This window comes from Mauremys mutica, chromosome 1 (genome assembly GCF_020497125.1).
Source record: "Mauremys mutica isolate MM-2020 ecotype Southern chromosome 1, ASM2049712v1, whole genome shotgun sequence".
Classification (NCBI taxonomy): Eukaryota; Metazoa; Chordata; order Testudines; family Geoemydidae; genus Mauremys; species Mauremys mutica.
In genome coordinates, this window is record NC_059072.1 from 325,671,414 (window position 1) to 325,686,596 (window position 15,183).

A 15,183-nucleotide genomic window follows, 5' to 3' on the forward strand; every position below is an offset into this window, starting at 1 on the left:
CCAAATTTAGCTTGGGTGTAAGCAACTCCATTGGACTTCAATGACGTTATACCCACTTACAAAAGAGCTCAGTTTGCCTTTTGCTGTCTGATCTAGTCTCAAGTTTTTGGGAAGTTATTGCTAACAAAATTGCTGCCAGCAGATTGATTTGTTTTGTAAGCATTCCATTATTTATTTAGTTGATATAAGTCCTGGTAGGGTAGGATTAATAAATATTTAGCTTGAACAAATAAAAGCTAGTGTTTAAAGATAATGTAATACATTAAAACAGATTACTCTGATTGGGATAGTTCACTAAATCCCTCAAAGAGTCCCACCTCCCGTGGCTGCATTCAGAGTTGCATTCAGGGGAAGGGTTGATGCACTGCCACACTGTTAGGTACAGAAAGGCTCAGCTGTAGACTTGAAAAGATGTATCTGTTTCTGTAATCCTGCCTCTTGGTTAGTTATTAAAGGCACTGCAGATGGATGACTATCCTGTGGACTTTAACTGAAAAGAATACTTCTGCAGGAAAAGAACCAGAAGTTAGATGGATGGTGACAGTAATAGAATGTTTAGATAATGATAGAGCACAGCAAATTATTTCACTAGCAAACTATTTCCTTTTATATCAGGTGCTAACCATGAATTTGAGCTAAGCCAGGTTTTCAGAAGCAATTAAAAGCATTAGAAACCATTAAAGATTGGAAACAAGCAGCTTTTGAACTATTTTAAATTTATCAACACAACTGCCCAGAATGCAGAAGCAGCAGGAAACACTGTACAAGAGATGAATCAACAAAGAAAAATCCAATTGCCTTCGAAGAAATGTGTCTCGATTCTCCACATGGTGTTCAGAATTACAAACTCCAAGCACACTTCCTTTTAATGTGACTAATGGAGCATTATTTAAACTTACTAATTCTTGACCATATCATGAAGCAAGTAATAATGTTAATTAGTGAAATATCATGGTCACAGCCAAGAAGTATGAGCATTAATCAAAGGCAACTTTTGCAAGAATGAGCTAAATAGAAAGTGTGTACTTCAAGGATGATTCGATGAGAAGTAATGATCAGTCTGACTGTTTAAACTAAGTTGCCAGCATATACTTAGGAGAGGCCTCACCTGAGCTTGCTATGACAGGATTCTGTTGGATGTTCTAGTTCCTCCCAAATGCATTATTAGAATTCTCTGGAACAACAAGGCTAGCTGAGCATTGTCTGTCACTTGTAGGGTCCTGCCTGCCTCATTAGATGCCCATTTTTACCATGGCAACAGTGATGCTGTCTCTGTTGCTCTTAGCTTTTTCATCTTCCTGCTGTGCTTTCTCTTCTGATACTCACTGTTGCTTAATAATAAATAATAATAAAAAAAATAATAATAAAGCTGCCAGTAGTCTAAACATCTAATCTTTTAATCTGGGATCAAGAGGCATGACTAGAGTAAAGTGGATGCCAGATTTCTAATAGTCAAACCATTTATTCAAGGAAAATCTAAAAATTGTCATATCTATTAAACTGATGATTCAAAGCAGGAACAGCAACTGTAAAATGACAGATTCAATTTCAGATTCTAGTAGCTTTGCTTTAAGAACAACTTTGTTAAAGATCATATATTCCATGCTAAGGACCTGAGATGGTGCCCACAGAAGGCAATGGAAAGGCTTCTATTGAGGTCAATGGGCTTTGGGTCAAGCCCTCAGTTCAAGCTATATTCTCAGCCCTGGTCTACACTAAGGTCGGGGGTCGAACTAGGGTACGCGAATTCAGCTACGTGAATAACGTAGCTGAATTCGAACTACCCTAGTTCGACTTACTTACCCGTCCAGACGCCACGGAAGCGAACTCCGCGGCTCCAAGGTCGACTCCGGCAACTCCTCCTGCCGCGGTGGAGTACCAGAGTTCGAACTAGCGCTTCCGGGGTTCGAACTATCGCGTTTAGATCAGACGCGATAGTTCGAACTCCGAGCAGTCGAACTCGCCGCGTCGACCCAGCAGGTAAGTGTAAACGTGGCCTCAAGTAGTCTCAGAAGACAGAAAAGCTGTTCCAAAAGTGTCCAGTCCAGTTCTCAATGTGAAGCATCCACTCAAAAACAATTTTAGCAGCTACTCACTTGCACAGCATCAAGTAGCATCCCGGCATGCTGAAGCATGCACTGCATTCCCTGTTTTAGGAATGTTTTCTGGACTTGAATTTGCTGGAAAGTGGAACTCACCGGTATATTCCCTCATGGAGTGGAGTGCTTTGTCCTACAGTAGCACTAATGTTGTTAATATCTTAACGCGGGGGTTGGCAACCTCTGGCACACAGTTTGCCAGGGTAAGCACCCTGGCAGGCTGGGCCAGTTTGTTTACCTGCCGTGTCCGCAGGTTCGGCCAATCGCGGCTCCCACTGGCTGCAGTTCACTGCTCCAGGCCAATGGGGGCTGCGGGAAGCAGCGTGGGCTGAGGGATGTGCTGGCTGTGGCTTCCCGCCACCCCCATTGGCCTGGAGCGGCAAACTGCGGCCAGTGGGAGTCGCGATAGGCCGAACCTGCGGACGCGGCAGGTAAACAAACTGGCCCAGCCCGCCAGGGTGCTTACCTGGTGAGCTGCTGCCAGAGGTTGCTGACCCCTGTCTTAACTTATAACTTTATTACTGGAAAAGTAATAAAGCAAGGTGATGAAACAGCCCTCCAGACTTTCCATGTGTTGTTGGATAGAATGTAGAATGAAGAAAAGAACCCAACCCAGTGGAAGAGAGGCCTGAGAGTAAAATTGCCAAAGATGGGGGAAACTTACCAACTGCAGAGGATACAAACTTACCAACTAGAGAGGATCCAAATTACTTTCAGTGCCTGGGACAATCATGTTGTTATCCTGGAGCATATCAAGAACTGGATAGATCTCCAGCTTAGAGAGGAACACACAGGTTCTGCTAGACCACTGAGATCATGTGCAGACCATACTGTTGTTCTGAGACATACTATAGAACAAGGTATCATTGAAGCCAAGAGCTTAGTAAGGTTCAAAAAAACCCAAACAGTTAGACATTCATATGGACATTGAAAACATGCAGAGACATTAGACGGGCTGAAGGGTTTTGTTTGTTTTTTAAAGAATGGTGATAAATCCCATGCACCAGGGCATATGCCATACACTGTCTCACACTGGATTTGGAACTATTTTTGAGGATATTCACTAAGAATTTCTGTTTTCATCTTATGAAGTTCTCAGGCTGAAACTCGAGTTCATTCAGCAAGCTGTGGAGGAGTTTCTTGTCCACGGGCTTGTTTCTTCCAACCAGAAGACGCATTCCAGCCTATATTGGACCTTATCCCCTAAGGTTAGAGTCAGAGCGTAACTATCTCAACACATCATCGCTTCAGATTTAGTGGCCCTCTATCATTCTTGGTTTGACAAAGCATTTTTCTCCACAGATATTACAATTGTGGATTAGTCACTTCATGATCTTGCTAGTTGACAAATAACTGCATGCACTCCCTTCCACATCTCTTATCTAAATTCATAGCCTCACTGAAAGTCATTGTAATCATTGCAGAAAATATCAACATTTTTCCAGAATATGAACAAAGTAGTTTAGTATTAAAATTTTCCTAAGCGACTTAGGAGTCCATGTGCCATTAATTTTTAATGGGACATAGGCTCCTAAGGGCCAGATTAAAGTTATTTAGATGCTTAAAAATGCAGATGGGCACCTAATGGGATTTTGAAAAGCAGGTTAGGTGTCTAATTCCCATTGAAGAGCTCACATCAGATATGAAAATGGGACTTTGACCCTTAAGTCAGTCAATTGCTTTGAAATTTTTATCCAGCATGAATATGAAAGAAACTTTGAATATTGCCTGACAGTTTTTTGTTGCTATTGTTGACCATATTTTGTGCTTCATTGTTGATAAATTTTTGTTTGAAGAATAGATGGATGGCAGGGACTGAAAGACAACTCATCTGGATGATAGAGGAGAGGAGTGCTGAAGCCATAGTTTAAGTATCTGGCTTTTACTCATGAAATGCAATGACTTTAGTCAGCTAAATGAGTTGTGAAAGGAATTTAATTCATAACAGCTGAAAACTTGCATCAGTGCTGTGTTGTTCAAAATACATGTATATTAATTTCTCCAATATTCAGTGATAATTCCCAGCACCATATTGAGGAATGCATGGATTTATCATGTAGTTGCATCGACACATTTGGGATCTGCTGACAAAGTCTAGACTTGGACAAAGCAAGCCTTTCACCAAAGATGGACAGCAGCATGTGTAAGTGAGGCTCCCAGGGACTGATATTTAATCAGTTTCTGCTAAATAATATAGTAACATCATAAATGGATAAAGTGCTGTTAAAATGATGTCTAATTATAGAAGCTAATTAAACTCCCACAACAAATCACATTTTACTTGACCTCCCTTGTGAAGTCTATATTACATTTATTGGAGGTAATTTTCCCATTCTTTCCTTGATCTGAGGAAAGGGCTCTCTCAAATTGTAGGACTGTTAACCTAAAAGGAAAAAGATCAAAGTATTCCTTTTAATTAGTTTAAAAATACCTGGAAATAACAATGAAGCCTATTCCTCTTTTTACATAGCCTTTTATAAATAATAATGTTTAGGACTTGTGGGGGTTAGTATCCCATTGATGTGTGCATGTAACTCCAATCTGCAGTAAGAGACATTACCAATGTCCATCACCAAGAGAATACACTCTCTTATTGTACAGTTCTGTAAAGTGGGTTATATAATAATTGTAGCAGTCTAGGGAACCTTGGAAGATTTTGTTATGGCTTAGCTCAGGCAATTCCGCTTTCTCAGCCTCCGGTTATTGTAGGACACAGCATGCTAGCTTTGACCTGCCTCAACCGGCTGGGACTGCTGCGTGGCAAGCCCCTGGCTGTTGGCCAGGGGGGGCAGCCCCGGAGGGCGGAGAGTGTCTATTGCATTATGTATGAGCTGATATGCTGCTGTTTGTATAAAATGAGCATGCTTTGTGTTTGTTTTTAGGACTTCACCCCAGGCCGAGCTACAGGGCGCTGGGTCCCCGTCTCAGTGACAGCAACGTTTGGGGTCCCCGTTGCAGATGTGTCACTTTACCTTCATTAAAGCCAATTACTCTCAGTGTGGAGTCGGTCTTGTTCTTGCAGAGTACCTCGGACCCTTTTGGGCAATAACAATAATAATAAATAAAGATATACCAATCTCCTAGAACTGGAAGGGACCTTGCAAGGTCATTGAGTCAGCCCCCTGCCTTCACTAGCAGGACCAATTTTTGCCCCAGATCCCTAAGAGGCCCCCTCAAGGATTGAACTCACAACCCTGGGTTTAGCAGGCCAATGCTCAAACCACTGAGTTATCCCTCCCTCCCCACTAGCTGCATGATTGTCCTCTCATTTACAATGGTGCTCATCGAGAGTAACTCCATTTGAGTCAATGGAGTTATGCTGCTGTAATGCCCAGGTAAGTAAGAGGAGGATTGATCCCAGCACCAATACATACTTGGGATAACAGCCATTTCTTTCCTGTTACTCTTTTTTTTTTAATCTTAGCTATTATGGGCCTAATCCAGGGGTCTGGCTGAGCTGCACTCTGGAGGAGACCGAGGCAAGGTGGCTGTATAGCCCCCAGTGTCAGGGTCTACCAGAGGCTGATTCAGCCCATGGCATAAGTTAGTCCAGCCATAAAACTGCTCTAATTCATGCAGGCTGGTAACAGCCTGCTAGGAATCATTATGCCAAATGAGGATTAACTACAGGTCAGTTATGCTTCCTTCTCCCTGGTCATGTCCCTGATATGCCCCGTAAGATAAGGAGCCAGGAGAGTGGGGTAGAGCTAGAGGAATTCACACTCAGGGAATCCCCAGCTGCCTGCTAGCAGTGCAAAAGTGCCACAGCCAGGGAAGGGTCTGGCCCTATATGTGGGCTACTAACTTTATTTTTCATTTCATGTCCATCTTCCCCAGTGACTTCTTAACAAGCGATTGATCACCGCAGTCCTCATTTTCAGCTCCTTTACCTCAACCAATAACCCTCTCCTTCCTCTTTGGCTGTGGAACTTGAGACAGACTGGAAAATGGGCAATTGTTTACTGAAGCAATTTTCTCAAGAGGATGACGACTTTACTTTGTGTTTTCTGGATTAAGTATGAACGATTGGCTCTTCTATGTCAGTGACTGTATCATTAAGTGCAATAGCAACAAGTCTGCTAAATTAATAGTTGTTCCAGTGTGCTCCTCTCAATCAGTGCTATATTGGCCACACAAACAGCTCTTTACAAAGCCAGAGATGTTAAGGGCATCATGGGAGACATAAATGCTTTGGTTCTGTATTTAATTTCTACATGATGCAGCTGGGTAAATGTTAACAACTGCTAATAACCACTTAATGCACTAAAAATGAATGTTAAATGGACCACCTCACGGCACCAAAATGTTATATGCTTTATTCCTCTAACAGTTATGGGCCAAATTCTGTTCTTTATGAAGTACAGTAGAACCTCAGAGTTATGAACACCTCAGGAATGGAGGTTGTTCGTAACTCTGAAATGTTCGTAACTGTGAACAAAATGACAAAGAGTCCTGTGGCACCTTATAGACTAACAGATGTATTGGAGCATAAGCTTTCATGGATGAATACCCACTTCGTCAGACACGAAAGCTCATGTTCCAACACGTTTGTTAGTCTATAAAGGTGCCACAGGACTCTGTCGCTTTTTACAGATCCAGACTAACACAGCTAGCCCTCTGATACTTGTGAACAAAATGTTATGGTTGTTCTTTCAAAAGTTTACAACTGCACATGGACTTAATACAGCTTTGAACCTTTACTATGCAGAAGAAAAATGCTGCTTTTAACCATCTTAATTTAAACGAAACAAGCATAGAAACAGTTTTCTTACCTTGTTGATTTAAAAAAAAAATTCCCCTTCATTTTTTAGTAGTTTACATTTAACACAGTACTGTATAGTATTTGCTTTTTATTTGTCTCTGCTGCCTGATTGCATACTTCCAGTTCCAAATGAGGTGTGTGGTTGACTGATCAGTTTTTAACGCTAGTGTTCACAACTCTGAGGTTCTCCTGTACATATTTGAGGCAGTTGGCCAGCAGTGGACTGGGACTCAGGAGACCTAGGTTAAATTCTCAGCGCTGTCACTGACTGGCTACATGACTTTAGGCAAGTCACTTCACTGCTATTTCCTATTCCACCCTCTCAGTGCCAGAAGACAAATATATTTATTAAGTCTGTTTTCTATTGCATTTTATCATTTATTGCACTGGTCGAATGCAACTTCCACCTTTCATACCAAATGAAACATTCAGTTAAAATGAGATTCAGTGTAATGCTATACATTTTGGCTTGTTGCATAGAAAACTCTGCTTTATCCTGTAGCATTACTGGAATCTTAGTTCTGTCAGTAGGTCTGCTTCTCTTACAGGGACTCAGTTACATGAGCACCATTGCAATTTCTAATGCTAGATTGATGAATTAATATTTCTTCAGTGCAATGAAAATATAGCCAGATCCTGAAATGGCATAAATCAGAATAGCTCCAGTTAAATAAATGTAACTATGTTTATTTACACGAGCTAAGGATCTGGCCAATAAAGGCAAGAGCTTATTATTATTACTGAATCTCTCATCTAATGAAAGTATAAGTGGAAAAACGTGTATGGCTACTATTCATATTTAAGCATAATTATATTATTACATTAAACTTCGAGGGCTTTGGCTAAACCCTGTAGTGGAAGCCCTAAGGTCTTTGCTAGCATAGTTCTTAATACAGTATCATCCTTAAGAAAAAGCCTTCAGAAATGGAACTACATTTTATTTAAAGATTTTTCTCTAGGCTAACTAGAGTTTGATAAACTAAAATGGACATAAATTAATTCAAAAATAAATAATTAGGTTGTATTTACTCTAATTTAGATCAACCCCAAACCTTTTCTGCTCACGTAGCATGAAGGCTTTGAGACAAAACAAGAACAAGAAAACATGTGGTTAAGGATGAAGCCCCAACCTTAAGAACAATTAACTGATGTTTGTACAGGGCTTTGAAGATGCCAGATACTCAGCATTCTGATGATGATGATGATACCATCCTCTTGCACCTGAGGACTGCACCACACAGGCCATAGTCTGCCTTTTCATGTTTGGACTTGATTCTCCACTTTCTTATACTGGTATAAAATTAGTGTAACTCCACTGCCTAAACTGAAATTATCATTGATTTACACCCACATAAGTGTAACCAGTCCCTCTGTACTATCCAGCAAGCAATGGTCAGTTTTAACTCTCTCTCCCTTACACTAAAGAGGGATTTATTTTCCCTACATTTCAAGGGCCAAAATCTGGTCTTTGTTCCATGTGTGCAATGTCCATTGATGTGAACATGAGAATTTAGTGCAAGGTATGATCTTCATATTTCATATTTAAAAAGCAATTATTGGATTAAGACATGGGACTAATCCCTTCATCTTATTCAATAAATATCAGCCAAAATGAAAGTGACTGTTGAGCATAGGGCAGGTACTAAATCTGTGTGTCTCTTATGTCCCACATGCTCTCGAACAACTTAAAAAGTGCATAGGTTTTTGTGCTGGCACTCTGCATCAGGGTGAATTTTGTGCCATAAGAATATGCTTCAGCCCACAGACTTGTCAGACTGAATTGTTTCTGTGCATATCAATGGGACTGACATTTCTTATATGCATTTATGAAAAGCCTCATTGTTTCTATCCCCACATGGCATGTACATTAGAAAGGAGCTCTTTTCATAGAATATCAGGGTTGGAAGGAACCTCAGGAGGTCATCTAGTCCAACCTCCTGCTCAAAGGGGGACTAATCCCCAGGCAGATTTTTGCCCCAGATCCCTAAATGGCCCCCTCAAGGATTGAATTTGCAACCCTGGGTTTAGCAGGCCAATGCTCAAACCACTGAACTATCCCTCCCCCGACACTGTACTGTTGCTGATCCTTTTTATTTTCTAGTAATCTCTTTGGGAAAAAAAAGTGTGTATATTGCAAAATGGAGCAAGAGTTCCATTGCAAACTAAAAAATAGTTATTAACACTAGCTTTACCTATTTTTGTGGCCATGAGTGTACAAATTGGTCCATGCAGGCAAACCCCCGCACTCACATGGAGCCTCACTGAAGTCAGTGAGCTCTGTGCGGAGGCAGGAGCCCCATAAGTCAATAAGGCTCCATCTGGTATAGGAATGTGCCTGTCTTTGTTTGCTGAGCTAGAGGACAAAGCAAACCTGAGGGTTGGGGGACAGGGGAGGGAAGTGTACCCTTCAAAAGCTTGATCATGTTCCCAATTCCCAAGGAAGCCCAAAAGCAAATTCCCATTAACTTCAATGAGAGAAGGATCCATCCCTTAGCTCACATTGGGCTAGAATTAGAGTTCTGGTCATAACTTCTTACAGAAATAACAGATTCAAAGATTATAGAGCCAGAAAGGACCATTGTAATAATCATTTCTGACCTCCTGCATAACAGGCCACAGGACTTCCCTGAATTAATTCATGTTTGAACTAAAGCTGATGTTTTAGAAAACACATATAATCTTGAACTAAAAATGTCTAAATTATGGAGAATTCATCACAACCCTTGGTAAGTTGTTCCAATGCTTAATTGCCCTCACTGTTAAAAATTTGCACTGCATTTCTAGTCTGAATTTGTCTAGCTTCAACTTCCAGCCATTGGATCTCGTTATACATTTTTCCACTATAGCAAGAGTTCTATTATTAAATGTCTATTCCCCACATAGGTACTTACAGACTGATCTAATCACCCCTTAACTTTCTCTTTGATAAGATAAATAGATTGAGCTAGAAGGCATATTTTCCAATCCTTTAATCATACTTATGGCTCTTCTCTGAACACTTTCCAATTTTTCAGCATTCTTTTTGAGACCAGTCAGTTGGCTAGTTTTTAATATCTAGCATGTTCATTTTTTAATCACTCGAGTTTCTTAATAAAAAATGTTGTGCTGTAACTAATCTAATACCTTTTCAGAAGTCAAAGGACAAGCCTACACTGTTTTCTTTTTTCCTTTTTTTAAAAAAAAATAGCCTGGCTTAGAGGAGAAGTGGAAATATCTTTTAAAATATATTAAACAAATGAAAATAGGGGAATTTGATGGTAATTAATATAAATTAGAAGCTAGACACTACAGTGGAACTTCAGAGTTTTGAACACCTCAGGAATGAAGGATGTTCATAACTCTGAAATGTTTATAACTTGAGCAAAACGTTATGATATATTCATAAATGATCTGGAAAAAAAAAGTACAGTGAGGTGGCAAAATTTGCAGATGATACAAAACTACTCAACATAGTTGAGTCCAAAGCAGACAGCGAAGATTTACAGAAGGATCTCACAAAACTGGGTAACTGGGCAACAAAATAGCAGATGAAATTCAATACTGATAAATGCAAAGTAATGCACATTGGAAAACACAGTCCCAACTATATACATCAAATGCTGGGGTCTAAATTAGCTGTTACCACTCAAGAAAGATCTTGGAATCATTGTGGGCAGTTCTCTGAAAACATCCACTTAATGTGCAGTGGTAGTCAAAAAAAGCTAACAATGTTGGGAATCATTAGGAAAGGGATAGAGAATGAGGCAATACGATATTTTCTGTCTTTATATAAATCCATAATATACCCACATCTTGAATACTGCATGCAGATGCGGTCACCTCATCTCAAAAAAGATGTATTGAAATTCAAAAAGGTACAGAAAAGGGCAACAAAAATGATCAGGGGTATGGAACAGCTTCTGTAGGAGGAGAGAGTAAAAAGATTGGGACTTTTCTGTTTGGAAAAGAGGTGATTAAGGGGGGGGGAATATGATAGAGGTCTATAAAATCATGACTGGTGTGGAGAAAGTAAATAAGGAAGTGTTATTTACTCCATCTCATAACACAAGAACTAGGGGTCACCAAATGAAATTAATAGGCAGCAGATTTAAAAGAAACCAAAGGAACTATTTTCTTCACACAATGCACAGGCAACCTGTTGAACTCTTTGCCAGAAGATATTTTAAAGGCCAAGACTATAACAGGGTTCAAAAAAGAACTAGATAAGTTCATGGAGGATAGGTCCATCAATGGCTATTAGCCAGGATGGGCAGGGATGGTGTCCCTAGCCTCTGTTTGCCAGAAGATAGAAATGGGCAACATGGATGGATCATTTGATGATTACCTGTTCTGTTCTTTCCTTCTGAAGCACCTGGCATTGACTGCTGTCAGAAGACAGGATACTGGGCTAAAGGGCATTTGGTCTGACCCATTATGGCCATTCTTATGTAGCCTTCTTTTTGATTGTAGAATTTTGGCTTTTGGGCATCTAATAAAATGTTTTTAAGTGGCTCCCAATTATCGTTCACATTTTTTTCTTTTTAAATTCTCTCCTAGCTGATTTGGCTCATATTTGTTTTCTGTTTTGTGAAATTGGCCCTTCTAAACTACTGAGTATATTACTGGTTGGGACTTGACATTTGTTATGTATAAACAGAATAATTATTTAATGATCACTTTCACTTAAGCACCACAAACTTTCAGTTCTATGATCAATTCCTCTTTTTTTGACAAGATGAAAGTCTAATACAGAATTCCCCCTTGTTCAATCCAACACTTTTTGAGTTAGGAAATCATTATCTATAATTTTTAGAAATTCCATGGAAGTTTTTGTATTGGCAGCACAGACTGCCAGCATATATCACTAGATGGTGATCCTGGGGGAGTTCATTTCCCCCACCCTCTACACCTAATAGGGGCTTAACGCCTCAGAAACAGGTATTACCATTTTTGACAAAGTGTCACTCCCCCTCCCTTGTCAACTTGATCCCTTCTAAATAGGTTATACCCAGTTATTTTAACATTCCAATCATGTAAATCTTCCCACAAGGCTTCAGTTATATCAGCTAGATCAAATGTATGTGAATAAGTGAGCAATTCCACTTCCTATGTTTATTACCCAGATTTCTGGCATTGGTGTATAGGCAATTAAAGAATCTCTTCTCTTCATGTCCTTTTGTGTCTTAATTAACATTGTTCTTGACATTTTGATTGCTCATTTGTTTCTCCTTTTCCTCCTTCCCTTTGTTGTTAATTTAACATCCTCCTGACTCTTCTAGCCAGTCTGTCCCCTCAAAGATTGGCTGGCCTCCATCTCAGTAGAAAGGGAAGCAAACTATGCCATCACCTCTCCCCACAGAAGGTGGGTTAAAGTCTAGACTCCTCCCTGGGCTGTGATTAAGCCATCTTGGCATATGTTAGAGACTTGACTAGAGTTTTAAGCTATATCTTCACTGCCAAAATAGGTGTGTTTTGTTTTTTTAATGTTAGAAGGCATTAGTTTGGTTGAGCTAATATGCAATTAAAGCCTCATTTTCATTAGGGAGAAAAAAAAAGTTGTGTTCTTGGCTCCAGTTAGCTTGAGATAAAATCCTAATGAGTACAAGGCAGCTTGTACTTTTAGCTGGTTGAACTAAAAATTTCAGGGATCCTAGGGTTAGCTAACCTAAGAACAGTTCTCCCCCTCCCCCCATAGTTAAGACAAGGCCATAGTTAAGACATAACTTGTGCATACAACTGCAGTGCAGAGGCAGGGCCCTGCTAGATTATACATTCTGTTTTCAACATACAAGGTGAGAAGTAGATGTCAATGAAAGCAGGCAAAATAAAGCCCTACCTTTATGCCATTCTCTGTCACTAAATTTCCATGTTGGAAAGGTAGGAAGCTATGCATATTATGCACCCGGGCCCTGATCCAGAGTCTACTGAAGTTTTGTACAGATGCCCCATAACTTCAGATACTGAATCCAAAGACCATTGGTGAGCCTTGTGAAGTTTTTAAGATCATTAACATTTGGAAGAAAAATACAAAGTCAGCATGTATTCTTCATGTTAAGGAAGAGTATGAGTTTGAGGGAGGATGTCTAACTAAATGAACTTGATGTACTTTCCCAGAGAGGCATGGGATTCTTTGTACAATGCTCTATTCAGTGTGATGAAAGGACATGCTCATTTTCAGACTCATTACGTGTGTTTTACTACTTTCCTCTTATGGCCTATAGTCAGCTTGAATATTCAAAAGTAAAAGACCATTGGTCTTACTTCCTGAGCCACTCCAGCCTTATCTTTTTGTTTAAAAGGATACTTTATACTCCGAATCCTTTGTGTACAGTACTTTTAATTCATTGCATTGAAAATTGCAGAGAGCCATCTTCAGAGCAAAATACAGGTTGGTGTAAGAGCCCTGCTGGCTGTAGTATTTAAAAAAAAGAAGTTACATTTAACTTCTTTTCAGCTTGCATGATTTGCTGTTATCAAACACTAAAATCCTTTAGATTTCTTACACTTGGGTGACATTTCACAAAGCAAGCTTTAATTTAAATGTTCTGAGTGGTAATTTGTTGATCAAACTGTTTAGAATTTCCTTTCAAGCTCCTCAGTGCTGTAGGTGGATTCTTTAGTTTCTAAAGCCTTTGATCTCTATTGAACAATAGTTTGGGACGACGTTTTGTTCACTACCCCGTGTTTGAGATTAAGTAATACAGTGCAGTTTAGGTCCTGAAGGTTTACTTACCCAGGCAGTCCCAATGAAATCAATGGGGCTACTTACATGAGGAAGAATTAGTCACATGAGTAGCATTGTCCCATGTTCCGCTCTTTGCAAAATTGCTCTCCACACCCAGCTCCACCTATCCTAGGCCAGGTTCCCTCCTCATTCTCACTGCTCTGTTCTTGGCTTCCATTCTTAGCTGGAATCTCTAGGTGGTCTGACTCCATTGCACCTACTACAGGCTTCACCCTGCCCACTCTGCTGTTGCAGGACCTGGCCCCTCCTTCCTTCCTCTCCCCATATCAAGGACCAGTCAGATCTTCCTTTCCTCATTGCACTGTGATAGGGAAAGGAGAGAAAGTGGTTTATAATGCAGCAGGTCTCGGGAGAGAATAGCACTGGGCTGGTGCCTGAAGAGGACCTAGAGGAGAGGAGGGAACTGAGCAGCATGAAATGGAAGATAATAGGTTTATACATGTGTAAATGAGAGAAGAGTCAGACCCATGACCATGTAATTTATAAAATAGAGTTAATCAGATAACACTGAAGATAATAGCCTGATAGATGCTATATGGTAGTGACCTCATGGGTGTCAAAATGTGGGTCAGGAAAATTCAGTGGCTTGGTAATGATGCAGCTTATCACCTCTCGGGCTCTCATTTATATCTACTAGTCTATGAGCAAAAGTCAGCACCAGCTGACTGATACACCTCTACCCTGATATAACGCCACCCAATATAACACGAATTTGGATATAACGCGGTAAAGCAGCGCTCGGGGGGGGGAGGGGGGCTGCGCGCTCCAGCGGATCAAAGGAAGTTCGATATAATGCGGTTTCACCTATAACACGGTAAGATTTTTTGGCTCCTGAGGACAGCGTTATAAATGAGGTAGAGGTGTAGTTTGTGGGAAAGCTAGACAAATGCAGAAAAAAATATTTGTAAATATTCTTGTGAATGGAGTTGCACTGCCATTATAGTGATTTCATTGATATACAGCAGTTACTGCTTACTACCACTGCCAGTTGGGCACCTTTCACCAGCCTTACATTCATGATCTGTTTTCCTTGGTGTTACCTAATAAAGTGGATTAGCGGGCTGCTTTGAAGTCTAGTTAAAATTATAGTTGAAAGCAACTTTTTATAAAAGACGGTTACTCACCGTAGTAACTGTTGTTCTTCGAGATGTGTTGCTCCTATCCATTCCAGTTAGGTGTGCGCGCCGTGCGTGCACGGCTCTTCGGAAGATTTTTACCCTAGCAACTCCGGCGGGGCGCCCCCTGGAGTGGCGCCGCTATAGCGCAGGATATATACCCCAGCCGGCCCGTCCGCTCCTCAGTTCCTTCTTGCCGGCTACTCCGACAGTGGGGAAGGAGGGCGGGTCTGGAATGGATAGGAGCAACACATCTCGAAGAACAACAGTTACTACGGTGAGTAACCGTCTTTTCTTCTTCGAGTGATTGCTCCTATGCATTCCAGTTAGGTGATTCCCAAGCCTTACGTAGGCGGTGGGGTCGGAGTTAGATGTTGCAGAACGCAACCGCTAAGCCAGAGGCTGCAACAGCTCTGGACTCCCGGACCAGTGAGGCAAAGGTGTGGACCGAGGACCAGATAGGTGTACAACACATCCCCCGAA

The 15,183-nt window shown here is 40.7% G+C and overlaps 1 long non-coding RNA gene across 1 annotated transcript in view; it reads right to left on the reverse strand.

Moving 5' to 3' along the window:
* Positions 1-242: 242 nt before the first annotated feature.
* The window catches only part of LOC123363850, a 52,834-nt gene continuing 37,893 nt past the window's right edge, over positions 243-15,183 (reverse strand). Inside the window, exons 2-3 of the long non-coding RNA XR_006576917.1 lie at positions 1,109-1,331; positions 243-505 (exon numbers count right to left, since the gene is read on the reverse strand). This is a non-coding gene — a long non-coding RNA (uncharacterized LOC123363850). The remainder of the gene's footprint in view (positions 506-1,108; positions 1,332-15,183) is intronic.